Raw genomic sequence first — 14,262 nt, forward strand, 5'->3', positions numbered from 1 at the left:
GTGTCTGGTGCTGCGTCTTCTAGTTCTGAATCTGATTCTGATTGATTACCTGAAACATTGTCTCCCAAAACAGGGGCAGTAGGGTTAGACACGACACCAGAGGAGGCTGTGTTGTCGATTGAGACAGTCCTCAACAATACACCAAAGGCATGGAAAGCGAACCTCTTGTCTCTAGTAATACAACCTAGCACAGAATGCATTCCAGGACTTCACACCTGAAGATTTGCCTCTTGCCCGTTCCAGTGGAGTTCTTTTATTCAATGTCATGGTACCTGAGTAATGTAGGCTTGCTGTTGTGCTGGCTAGCAGAGAATGATCCTATCTGTATGCAAGGCTGTTGTCCTGGTTATTGTTGTTATTTATCTTGTGGCATGTTTAGTAAACAGAGCAATGCAGTGTAATGCTGTTCTCTCCCATAACAACTTTGTCGTAATTCCAATTTTTAAGATGGGAAACTAAGTCGGCGGGACAATGACTTGCCTAGTAAGTCCACACCTAAACTGGCATTTCAGCCTACATCAAACAGAGTTCAATTTATATTGGTCACAGATCAACAATGGCTCTGCTCGGTCACCATTGGGGAAAACGCTGGCCTGGTATCTCTCCCTCTCTGTTTCATACTGTTCTTTTTTTAAGTTCTCTTGGATCCACAATGATTCCAGTCTTTGTGGTTTCTGGCCAGGTCCCAGTTGTGCCTTTTTAGACATCCGGATAATGGGTTTAATGCGCCACCATGGTGCCATTTGGGGCCATCAATGTTGACGTTGACATAATCTTGTGTTTCTTCTCTGTGTTTTGCAGCCACTACTCCTTTAGTGGCAAGAGTTTTTATGCGAACTGCTACTCTTTGGAGTTCAGAAATGGGACAGGCAAGGCTGCTCCACATTGATCAGCCTGGGGTCACCGGGGCAGAAAAAGAAGCAGGCTCAATGAAATCATTTAAGAAAGGGAGTAGACACCGAGATCTAGAGTGCCACTCGGCAGTGCAACAAGTTGGATGGGTGAGATACAGCCATTCAGCAGGGCAGGGGCAGGTGAATACATAGCCAGCTGACCCGATCAAGGCACAGACCAAAATTGGCTGGAAGTCAGGTGGAACTGTGCACCTTCCCCAGCAGGCATCTGGTCCTCCGACTGGGAGTACCAGGGCATTAATGGAAAGCTATGTATCCAAAGAAAGGGGCCACTGCCATGCCACACAGAAATGTCTCTTGTATAAGAAGCAAGACAGAATTGTTAGAGACATCAGACAGGGTTGTGAAGGGGTGTGCTTTGGGTTACGAAAGAAGAACTGGGCTTGAATGCCCTTGCTAACGAATCGTTTCTAACTAACAGCTGCCCTAGACGAGCACCTGTTTATAATGCAGAATCATTTCATCCATACTATAGTGATGATACATTTTAAAATGTTTAAATAAAAGGAAATTTTAAGGGAAAATAAGATTTTATGTGGAAGAAGTGGGTACAGTCGTCGGTGTCCTGGTGGTCTAGTAGGACCTGTGAAAATGACTGCAAGGTGTTCGTGATGTTTTGCTTGCTGTGGTGCTGGGTGTTTGCTTGGTGTGCAATTCTGACTTGCTGTAAATTCTGGTTTTGGTACTATGGTTATGAAGGCTGATCGTGATTTATAATGCTGACGACAACCGAAAATGTCATAGTCATGAGCACAGACTTGAAAGCGGCATTCACTCTGGGAGTTAGCTACTTGGGTTCAGAAGCATTTTGTTTTGGGCATGGGTTGAGACAAAATGTCCAACACTTAGTTCTCACTGAGGTGGTAAAACTATGAGTTGTACTACTACAGGCTGCCAGTGGGGGCTCACATGTTTGAGTGCTCCTCTATGTAAAACCAGTCTTTGCACGTGGAAAACTACAATTTCAATCAGAGAGTTGGGTTATATCTACCGAACATCTACATTGGTGAGAAAAAGTTTATGAACCCCTTAGGATTGTCACATATTTCCAACCTAAAATGTTATTAGGTCGGTACGACAATGAAATTAGAGCAGTACGTCAATGGAATCAGTTACCTAGGGAGGTGGTGGGCTCTCCCACACTAGAAGCATTCAAGAGGCAGCTGGACAACCATCTGTCAGGGATGCTTTAGGGTGGATTCCTGCATTGAGCAGGGGGTTGGACTGGATGGCCTTATAGGCCCCTTCCAACTCTGCGATTCTATGCTTCTATGCTTCTATTACCTTAATCTAACCTCATAATCCTGGATAGAGAATGATAACCTGATGAAACAAATGACACACAAGCATGATGCTTTTTCAACATTTATCTATCCACAACTGATTCAGCATTCAATATCCATGTGAACCTTTAGATTCAGGACCTGGTGGCACCCCCTTGAGCAGCAATGGCTTGAAGTAACCATTTCCCGAAACTGTTGGTCAGTCCCTTACATCGGTTTTAAGGAATTTTGGCCCATTCTTCCTTACAGAACTTCTTCAGCTCCGTGACATTTGAGGGTTTCTTTGCATGAACAGCTCGCTTCAATTTCTGCCACAACATTTTGATAAGGTTTAGGTCCCGACTTTGACTAGGCCATTCTAAAACACGGAATTGCTTCTTCTGCAGCCATTCTTTTGTAGATCTGCTTGTATGTTTAGGATCATTGTCTTGTTGCATGACCCACTTTCGGTTCGGCTTCAATTCACGGTTGGATAGCATGACATTCTTCTCTAGAATCTTCTGATATACTACAGAATTCATGGTTGTGTCAGTGTAGGCAAGCTGTCCAAGTCCTGAGGCAATAACTACTTTTCTGAGGTCCTCAGAGATGTCTTTTGATTCCGGCATGACATGTTTGCACACAACCGTATGGTGAAGACCAAACTCACAAAGTTTCTGATCCTTTTATATGGTGTCCCCTAACTCACCTCCCCAAATCTACGTAAGTACTTAAACATCTGATTCTAATTATTCTCTTTAATTGAGCTGATTTCTCATTTAATTGGTTACTATCAACTAGGCTGTGCACGGACCCCCCGATCTGCTTCGCACCCAATCCACAAATTCCAGATCGGGTCCACTCCATCCTGCATCGATCCGCCTATGGTCCGCTCCACTGCGGAGCTCCGGATCCAATTGGAGCTCCGCAGTGGCGGTGGCAGCAGGCCCCCTCCCTCCTCCCCCCTTACCTGCATCCGTCGTAGTCCAGCGGCTACTTCAACTGAGCCCGAGGTCTCAAACAGGAAGACCAGGCAGCCACGGCCTGGTCTTCCGGTTTGAGTCCTCGGGCTTAGGTGAAGCTGCTGCCGGAACACGACAGACTCAGGTAAGACCCTTCCACCCTGCCCCCTTACCCGGCTCCGCTGCCATCACCGCAAGGACTGCGGTGGCGGCACTGGCGCTAGGTAAGGCCCCCCTCCCTCCTTACCTGCGTCTGTCACGTTCCAGCAGCGGTTTCACCTGAGGCCAAGGCTCAAAGCGGAAGGGCAGGCCGCGGTTGCGGCCTGGTCTTCCGGTTTGAGTCCTCGGGCTCAGGTGAAGCCACTGCCAGAACGCGACGGACTTAGGCAAAACCCTTCCCCTCTGCCCCCTTACCCGGCTCTGCCGCCGTCGCCACACAGGCTGCAGCAGTGCCAGGTAAACCCCCACTTACCTTGCTTTCGGAGCTCCGGATTGAGGCGAAGGATCCTCTTGGTCTCAATCCTCTTTGCCTCGATCCGCAGCCCTCCCCGACCCGCTTCGTCTTCACCTTTGTCGGAGGCAAATCAAGCCGCCTCGCTATCGCTTCTACGCTCCGAAGCGAAGCAGAGCACAGCCCTACTATCAACCCTGTTGGATAATTAGGAAAGGACTGGTTTTGATTCTTGGTAAAACTATGGCATTTGCATAATTCTTATCAGGGTTCACAAACTTTTTCTGATGACTGTAGTATTTTATATACAGGGATGTGTGCGTGTGTGTGTACAGCAGTATTCACTATGTGAGCCCCCACCAAGAACCTCAATTGGTATAGCTCTCAGCTACGTCTTGGTGAGAACAAGGCCATCTCTATAAGCCGAAAGAGCAAATACCAGTGCACTGCAGTCTTGTTTCTTACTCAAGCAGCTGGGGGCTTTCACATAGAAAGAAAGCCAGAGATTTGGGGGCACAACATACATCAAAACAAACAAAAAGCAGGGGAATTAAATAGTAGCTTGGGTAGGAGCTGGAAAAATCTGTTCAAAGGACGTTGAGAGGAAAAGGGTAACTGAAAAAAATTCCTCAAGGGGCTGACATTTTGAAAGGTCCACATCACATGTCCTCTGTTATGGCACTGAAGTCTAGGTGATCCAGTCTGTTTCTTAGTAACAGTATACAAGTTACCTAGGGAGGTTGTGGGCTCTCCCACACTAGAGGCCTTCAAGAAGCAGCTGGACAACCATCTGTCAGGGATGCTTTAGGGCGGATTCCTGCATTGAGCAGGGGGTTGGACTCGATGGCCTTGTAGGCCCCTTCCAACTCTGCTATTCTATGATTCTATGATTCTAAGGTACTGGTGAGCTTTCATTAGACAGCAGTATCCTCTTCTCTGCATTTTTTCCCCTTCAACTTCCTGACCCTACAATCCCCCAGCCTAACATCTTCTGTGGCTGTTTCACCTTAACTTTTTTGGGGGGGGTGTCTTTAGAATTCTTACAGCATTCCTAATCTACCTAGTAAATGATGCTTCACTGGTCTTGATTTTCTTGTGTAGGCTCAAAGAATATTTTGCCTTCTGAAGACCATTAATATATGTAATCACTGGAAGGCTTCGAGCACCAATCCTATATATGTCCATGCAAAAGGAAGTCCCATTAAGTTCAAGAGGGCTTACTTCCAAGGTATAGGATTGTAGCCTCAGGGCTGATTCAGATGTGTGTGCATCTTCTACACAATGACTAGCCCATTGTGAACTGGCCTCATCGAAAAGCATTGTTTTAGGTGACATGGACGTTCTGAGGTTTGGGATCCGAGATAGCCTATAAAAGTCATTGTGCCATGTTTCAATCAAGCAATGAACATGCCCCAGTCTTTAGCTAATGAAATCTACCTATGGCAGTCATTTAGATATGAAGAATTTCTTTCATCTATTTCCTTCATCTTAACTCATAGAATCATAGAATAGTAGAGTTGGAAGGGGCCTAAAAGGCCATCGAGCCCAACCCCCTGCTCAATGCAGGAATCCACCCTAAAGCATCCCTGACAGATGGTTGTCCAGCTGCCTCTTGAAGGCCTCTAGTGTGGGAGAGCCCACAACCTCCCTAGGTAACTGGTTCCATTGTCGTACTGCTCTAACAGTCAGGAAGTTTTTCCTGATGTCCAGCTGGAATCTGGCTTCCTTTAACTTGAGACCGTTATTCCGTGTCCTGCACTCTGGGAGGATCGAGGAGAGATCCTGGCCCTCCTCTGTGTGACAACCTTTGAAGTATTTGAAGAGTGCTATCATGTCTCCCCTCAATCTTCTCTTCTCCAGGCTAAACATGCCCAGTTCTTTCAGTCTCTCTTCATAGGGCTTTGTTTCCAGACACTTGAGCCCGTTATTCCGTGTCCTGCACTCTTTCAGTGCTGTGAAATATAGCAGGTGTGTCCAAGGATAGGTTAGTTGAGGTTATGCTGATGTTATAAAGAAAACCAGCATGTTATCAGGTGGATATTTGCACCAGTCATTATCATAATGATGTAATAAGCAGATGTATTATTATTATTATTATTATTATTTATTTATTTATTTATTTATTTATATAGCACCATCAATGTACATGGTGCTGTACAGAGTAAAACAGTAAATAGCAAGGCCCTGCCGCATAGGCTTACAATCTAATAAAATCATAGTAAAACAATAAGGAGGGGAAGAGAATGCCAACAGGCACAGGGTAGGGTAAGCAGGCACAGGGTAGGGTAAAACTAACAGTATAAAGTCCGCACAACATCAAGTTTTAAAAGCTTTAGGAAAAAGAAAAGTTTTTAGTTGAGCTTTAAAAGCTGCGATTGAACTTGTAGTTCTCAAATGTTCTGGAAGAGCGTTCCAGGCATAAGGGGCAGCAGAAGAAAATGGACGAAGCCGAGCAAGGGAAGTAGAGGCCCTTGGGCAGGCGAGAAACATGGCATCAGAGGAGTGAAGAGCACGAGCGGGGCAATAGTGAGATGAGAGAGGAGAGCTGTACAATTGAATGCATCAGGGAGGCCAAGGAATAAGTGTGCCCAGTATCAACATGTGTGTCAAAAGAAATGTTTTTTTTTAATATCACTGAATAGATTTTGAATTACGGTATATGCTTAAAAGGGCCTCTTACTGATGGTGCAAACACATCTGAAGAGGTGGCATAAATAAAATGAGCAAGCACCTGTTTGACGACAAAGAATTCTTACCTCTGCTACACAGATCCACAATTAAATTGGCTTCCATTTGCTTCCTAGGACTACTAAGGGTGAAGTGGTTTGTCTTAGAACAGGGACGTTTGCCTTTTCATCCGTTTTCTTTCTGTCTTAATGCTTTTTTTGCTGTCACTCCCATGTATCCCTGTTTGTTGCTAATATTCTACACTAAAAGCAAACTCAATTCTCTGAGCACCATTTCTTATGTAGCCAAAATAGCACCACCCACACGCAACAGGGATGTATCAGCAAGCTCAAAGGAACCCCAAAGTTTGCAGAAGTACAAAAAATATTTCATGGAGGGGGGGAGACGACTAAGGGCAAACCCCCAAAACAGACTATTGAGGATTGAACGCATTCAGCCGCTACAAAATGCAGACTTACTGCTGGGAGTGGGGGCAATGGAAAGCCGGGGCCCGTCCGCACTGCAACGACGTTTTGCAGGTCTCACTCGCAGTATTTCCAATTTTCTGGAAACAGAACTGGAATTTTTTCTCGTACAGCCCTGCCTAGATACAGTTCTACATCTTAACACAATATCTGGCGTGCTGCTGATGTGCGTGCTACTTTGGGAGATTATGAGCTGAATTACCTGTCACAGCAACCAAAATTAATGTGGGGGGGGCATCAGCAGTTTCTCTAGTTTATTTTAGGTACAAGAAAACAACAGAAACAACAATGCTTAGGAACTGGGAATACATTTTCAAAGTCTGGTTGCCACATTTCCATATGCAAACTGGGTGAGCCTGCCCCGTGGGAGAGAATAAATTGTGCAGTTAGGCATAAAAGTCTTTATTATGAGCAATTCCAAGAAAAAGGGCTACCGCAGTCTGTGTCATGTTCCAAGCACCAAATCTCCCACTTATTTTAAGAGAGCAACCGATCTGCCTTGTATATATATATAAAAGCAAACAAAAAAGAACTTCTCAAGCAGCAAGTTCTATGATCTGATAGTCTTTGTCCATTCAGTTTGGAAAATTTCATTTCAAGCATCATTTTGTTGCTGTATCAGCAAGCTTGAGGGAGGAGTGGTGGGCCCCAATTGTCACCTCTTAGGGCAAAGTGGCTGTTACCCGAGACAAGGCCGACTCCATTCCACAAGCCTACATTATTTATTTATTTATTTATTTTTTACATTTTTATACCGCCCAATAGCCGAAGCTCTCTGGGCGGTTCACAAAAATTAAAACCACAAAAAACATCCAACAGGTTAAAAACACAATTTTGAAATACAGTATAAAAAGCGCAACCAGGATAAAACCACACAGCAAAGTTGATTATAAGATTAAAATTCAGAGTTAAAACAGTAAAATTTAAATTTAAGTTAAAATTAAGTGTTAAAATACTGGGAGAATAAAAAGGTCTTCAGCTGGCGACGAAAGCAGTACAGTGTAGGCTCCAGGCGGACCTCTCTGGGGAGCTCGTTCCACAACCGGGGTGCCACAGTGGAGAAAGCCCTGCTCCTAGTAGCCACCTGCCTCACTTCCTTTGGCAGGGGCTCACGGAGAAGGGCCCCTGTAGATGATCTTAAGGTCCGGGCAGGCACATATGGGAGGAGGCGTTCCTTCAAATAACCTGGCCCCAAACCGTTTAGGTCTTTAAATGTCAATACCAGCACTTTGAATTGGGCCCTGACCTGGACTGGCAGCCAATGAAGTTGTAAAAGGTCTGGCGTAATGTGATCTCACTGGCCAGTCCCTGTTAGTAAATGGGCTGCCCTGTTTTGTACCAGCTGACGTTTCCGGACCATTTTCAAAGGCAGCCCCACGTATAACGCATTGCAGTAATCCAAGCGAGAGGTTATCAGAGCATGGATCACTGTAGCTAGGCTATCTCTGTCCAGATAAGGGCGTAGTTGGTATATCAACCTAAGCTGATAAAAGGTGCTCTTTGCCACTGAGTTCACCTGTGCCTCAAGTGACAGTTCTGGATCCAAGAGCACCCCCAAACTACGGACCCGATCCTTTAGGGAGAGTGCAACCCCGTCCAGGACATTACTGTTCTAAGGATCTTCCACTTCATGTGGTTGTGTGTCTATATGCATTCAAGTAAGCACATATAGTCAGCAAGTACTGCATCAGTAAGCGCGTGTAGCAAAAATCCACACACGCACAGACAAAAATCCTTGAAGAAGCAAGGAATGGCTGTTTATGGTGCTATTGATATTATTGTACATCAGATTTCATATTAAAGTCCACGAATGAACTACACCGTTGTGATCTAGTCTCTCTTGAACCATGTCAAACACAAGCACTGGTGAACATTTTGGCTTCTACCATCTGTAAGCTTACGTAGAGTGCAGTGAAAAGAGATTAGTGGCCACTGGATGCTAAAAATGAATATATACAAAGAAAGAAGGCAAGAATGCTGACAATCTTATTCTTACAGATATGCAGCCTTCGGTTACTAAGGCTACAATACTTGAAAGTATGTCCTATTAAAACCAAAGGGGGCAAAGAACAAATTTTTATTAGGATTGAGCTGCAAGTCTTGCAGCTTCTTCATATGTAATATGGAGGTACTTTCTTTCATGGTGGGTGTTTTAAGTGTTCCTGTATGAGAAGCACTATATAAGAGTTTTATTATTACTATAACCGTGGCCTCCTCCATGCGCAAATGGGGGCTCAGTTTACAGAAAGGCTTTCAAATATATGTGCAGCTGCCCAAACCTATGTGGTGTTTCAGTTCCCCTCGGGACTGCCCTCCTTCCCATTCTGGTTGAATTTTGTTGGCCTTGCACAAGATTCACTTGTTAGGATGCAGTGTGTGAAGTCTTAGTCCTTTCCAGACAGACAGAAGAAGGTGTCATGGTGTCATGAATGGACTTTTCACACTCTTAAGAGAGCCTTATCTGATTCCTTTAAATCTACCACTTGCATTTCATTGTCAACTTGAGGTTGTTGTTGTGCAAAAGAAGTGATTAATGAGGTAAAAAGAAATAAACTTGGTATGAAACCACAGCTCTCCATTTTTATTAATTCATCTAATAATATTGATCTTCTACTGCAGTGCTATGCCTGGGAAGTCCACAAAAGACCAGTCAAGTGCTTGAAAGATCTGGAGAAAGGGTGGGAGACGTTTTCCCTACTGGTGGAGCCCCTCTTCTTTATTATAAGGGTTCCCCAAAAAGAATTACAGTAGGCTGCCACCAATCAGGCTGAACCTCCTGACTCGCCCTAGTCCATCCCGTTAATGTAGACAATACATTGGTAGATGGACCAATGGTCTGACTTGTTAGAAGGCAGCTTCCTACGATTTCAGAACTGAGATTAGTCTAAATCCCTGAATCTACATGTTTGGACACCTTTCATACATACATGGTGGGGAGTAGATGGGCAGAACATAGATCTTTGGGGTTGCTGCCTGAGCATGACCAGTTGCCCACCGTATATTCCTTCAGTTATCTCACACCAAGCCTAAATCCACTTGAGTTGCTGCTTGTAACTTCTGTGCTGGCAAGATGCACAATATGGCAGGTGCATCAGATCATATAAGGAGCCACATTCACCCACTGTTGCTGGGCCCACCACGAGGCGTTGGCCATCTTTTTGAACATACAAAGATCTCTTGGCCAACTTGGTAAGCTGCAAGTGGACAGACATTGCAGCTTCCAGACTTTGAGCATTTGTGACTAAAGGAACTAGCAACCTCCTTAGATCTCACAAAGTCAACCTGAGCCACCTGCTAGTGCACATTCAAGTAACTTCTACCGATGCTCAACTAGCCATTAATAGAGCCGTGGACATCCCTTTTATTCCTTGAAAAAAATGCCTGCACCTGTAATCTCCATCACAGTGTATGGGGTGGGCCTGCCAGGCTTGATGACCACAAAGGGGAGAAAATCCTCTACTTTTGTCTTGCCCTGTTCCTTCAGTTGTCTTTGGATTAGAACGGGAGGTAGTTAATTAGGCACCCTTACTGCTACTCCACCCCAAGGGAAACTATACGCTACAGCTCACCCCATGGGAAAATCCTCCCTAGTTTTATTACAGACCAGATACTCCATTCTCTGTCTGGGCCACTTGGGAGACTTTGAAGAGATGCATCACTGTTGAGAAAAACTGCTTCCTGCCCGACATGCCAGTTTTATGCTCTGTACTTCCTATATTCCAGCAACTGCTGTGTTTCTCAGGACTGTTCAAGCCACCAGAGTCCCTTTCTCATGACTTCCATTTGCTCTACCAGCTTGGTTTGAACCCCTGCTGTTCCATTGCCTTCGGTGAGGCCTTCCCAGTGGGCAACAGTGAAACTAAAGGGTAAAAAAGATAGATATATCTGCAAGACTCTTGGACTGTGGCCTTTTAGCATGGGTATTCAGTAAAAAGGGACCTAGTTTGCAACACACACAAAGGCCGTATTCACACATGACAACCCACCTTGTGAAAAAGCTACCCAGGGTGGGTTACTTTTGGAACCCATGAGTTGTTCTCCTTCTTCCCTCTTAATCCCAGGAACGTGCGCCTGTCAGATATGGAATCAGTTCCCTAGGGAGGTTGTGGGCTCTCCCACACTAGAGGCCTTCAAGAGGCAGCTGGACAAGCATCTGTCAGGGATGCTTTAGGGTGGATTCCTGCATTGAGCAGGGGGTTGGACTCGATGGCCTTGTAGGCACCTTCCAACTCTGCTAGTCTATGATTCTATGTGCTTTGCCTTGGTAATACCCTTGTATGTTTCAGTTGTCAAAGAGAAGGAAGTGCAGTATGAAACATACAACAAAATTGACAAGTCTGCATATAGACTAATTTGTGCACCATTTGACAGTGACAGGTTGGGAAAAGGGGACAAGATGGCCCACTTTGCAAGGTGATCCTTAGGGTTCTAAAGTGTTGAATTGACAGTTGTGGGTACCCTGCTTCTATTGTACGCTTCCCCGAGTCTCCACCAAGTCCTTTTAAAAGAGATCTAGCCTTCCCTCCCCCCAACTTTTCATGGATCCCATTCGCAGTAACTACTGAAACTTTTTCATACTGCATTTAGTTCCCTTTGACAGCTGAATCACACAAGGATATTGTCAATGGAAGGCTACACGTATCTGGCAGCTAAAAGTGCACTCTTGTGCAACTGCGAAAAACCAACAAAAAGTAAAATGTCACAAAGTAACTCTCTTGTGAGCAGTACTGACTCCATTTTGAGGCAGCCAAAAAAGTCCAGGCGTCTTCATCCCCCACCTCCAGCAGAAGGCAAAAACACAGGATGGGACTGAGATTAATCACACAAGGCTAGGTCAAGAAATCATTGATAGACTTCTTCAAATGCATTCCTGAAACAAAGGCGGGGGTAAACTTGAGCAGAATATGAATGCTGAATAGCAGGAGTGATTTTATTTAATTTATAGCCTGCCTTTTTTCCTCCAAGGAACCCAAGGTGGTGTACATAATCCTCCTCCTCTCCATGTTATCCTCACAACAACAACCCTGTGAGGTGGGTTGGGCTGAGAGTCTGTGACTAATCCAAAGTCACCCAGTGGGTTTCCATGGCAGAGAACCCGGATCTCCTGACCCCCAGTCCAACACCTTAGCCACTACACCACTCTGGTAATATATCTGGTCATGCACATGCTAATATGTTCCCATTGTTAAATTCCAGCCTGGACACATGTCTTTAAAGCAGTCATTATTATGTAAAGACATCTTTTGTTAAAATAAAGTACAGCCATCATCCCCAAACCACCTCTTCTGTTATGTCTTTCTCCCATGGCAAATAGCATCACTTCCAGTGCTTATGAGCAGTGATGTCACTGCTTTTCTCTAGATTGTGTAAAAACGGTCAGATTTTGGGGAAGTTCTCTCTCTTTTACCAGAAGCACAGTGCCATACTGCTGAATTGTCTAAGGCCACAGCTAGACCTAAGGTTTATCCTGGGATCAGCCAGGGTTCGCCCCTGCCTGAGCACTGGATCCCCTGTGTGTCACCTAGATGAACAGGTGTGACCCCTGGACGATCCAGGGATAAACCTTAGGTCTAGCTGTGGCCTTAGACAATTCAGCAGTATGGCACTGTGCTTCTGGTAAAAGAGAGAGAGAGCTTCCCCAAAATCTGACCGTTTTTACACAATCTAGAGAAAAGCAGTGACATCACTGCTCATAAGCACTGGAAGTGATGCTATTTGCCATGGGAGACCTAAGACTCCTGCTTGCCAGAACAAGCTGCCTTGGAGAGTGCTTTGCCTCCCCTATCTAAGGCTCCCTGTATTCTTTTCCTTTTCACCTGAGACCAAGAGTTGCAACGCTCACCAGTTCATGTCTCCAGGAAAGGGCTTCAGCCCAGGGAAAGGTATATTGCTTTTAGAGGTTCCCTATACTCTTTCCACTGCTGTGTGTGTATGCTCTAAGTCTCAGAAAGTCTATTTTTCAGTCTTGAAACTACTTCTAAGCCTCCACTTGCTCAGTTAATTCCCCCAAAACAAGCTTGTGCATTTGTATCTGTTTGAACCTCAATAAATGTGCCATTGTGGTGCTATCTTATTCAATGGTGTAGGTTTCTTTGAGTAAGAATCACCTTACTTATCCACAGACGCTCTATTGCCAATGTCTAAAGATACACGGGTCTAATGAGAGCACATCACGTAACAAAAAATAAATTAAGAACACATTTGCTTATATTAATAAAGAGGTTGATTAATAAGTACAATCCCTCGAAAGACATTGTTGGAAGGGCTGTCAATGGTGCTGGAGGCTTGAAATGGCAAGGATGGTCACAATTAGGAAAAAAGGCAGGGGGGGGGGTTTGCCACTCTTGCCACGTGGCTCTGTACCTGGTCGTTGCAACCTGCAATGGTTTGGCTTTGCAGAGTTTGGCCAACATGCCAACCTATCATAGGTAAAACCCCTAGAACAGCCTTCCTCAACCTGGGGCGCTCCAGATGTGTTGGACTGCATGTGTTGGACTTTTCAGTGGTGGCCCCCCGACTGTGGAATGATCTCCCCGATGAGGCTCGCCTGGCGCCAACATTGTTATCTTTTCGGCGCCAGGTCAAGACTTTTCTCTTCTCCCAGGCATTTTTAACAGCATTTTAACAGCATTTAACAACGTTAAGTTTGTTTTTAATGGACCCCACAATTGTTGTTTTTAAATGGATACTGTTGTTTTTATACTGTTTTTATGTGTGTGTGTGTGTTTTTAAATTGTATACTTTTAATGTTTACTATTTTTAAATGTTGTAAACCGCCCAGAGAGCTTCGGCTGTGGGGTGGTATATAAATGTAATTAAATAAATAAATAAATAAATAAATCTCCCAGAATGCCCCAGCCTGGCTGGGGCATTCTGGAAGTTGTAGTCCAACGAAGGCTGCCCTAGAACAAGCCATGGTTTTCAAGAGTGGCTTGTTGGCCAAAAATAAGGCACCCTGAGGGACGCAGTCTGAGTTCATATGACACAACAATCCACCATGGCTTGTTATCCACAATGGGCTGGCATGTCATGTAAAGCAATGAACAACTAAGTGCTTCCATGGTCTATTTTATTTCCAAAGCCAATTTTTAAAATGTTGGGTAGTGCTGCTATGGGGCTGTACTTGAGGAATTCATTGTTCATCTGCATCCCATTATTAGGATAACATACACCAAGGCCTACTTTAGAGATCTCCATCTGGAGGAAAAAGGGATGTTACTGGCACTTCACTGATGAAGTGGCCAATAAGCTTTTTATTCCACCGTGCTTTTAGTTCCTATCTTCTTTGTTTTAATGCGCTGGTTTTTAATTCCACTGATATTTTAAGTCATAAACCACCTTGGCTGCCCTTTTCTTCATGCTGATGTCGTGAATACTCCAACCAGGAAACTTGCATTAAAATACCCTATGGAAGACATGACATTGGGTGAGATTGGCTATAATAGAGAGCTTCAGCTATTGGGTGGTATAAAGCTGTAAGAATTAAATAATGAGCAAACAATTTCCAGTCCTGTTGCTCTG

Source organism: Elgaria multicarinata, chromosome 1 (genome assembly GCF_023053635.1).
Source record: "Elgaria multicarinata webbii isolate HBS135686 ecotype San Diego chromosome 1, rElgMul1.1.pri, whole genome shotgun sequence".
NCBI classification, from domain to species: Eukaryota; Metazoa; Chordata; class Lepidosauria; order Squamata; family Anguidae; genus Elgaria; species Elgaria multicarinata.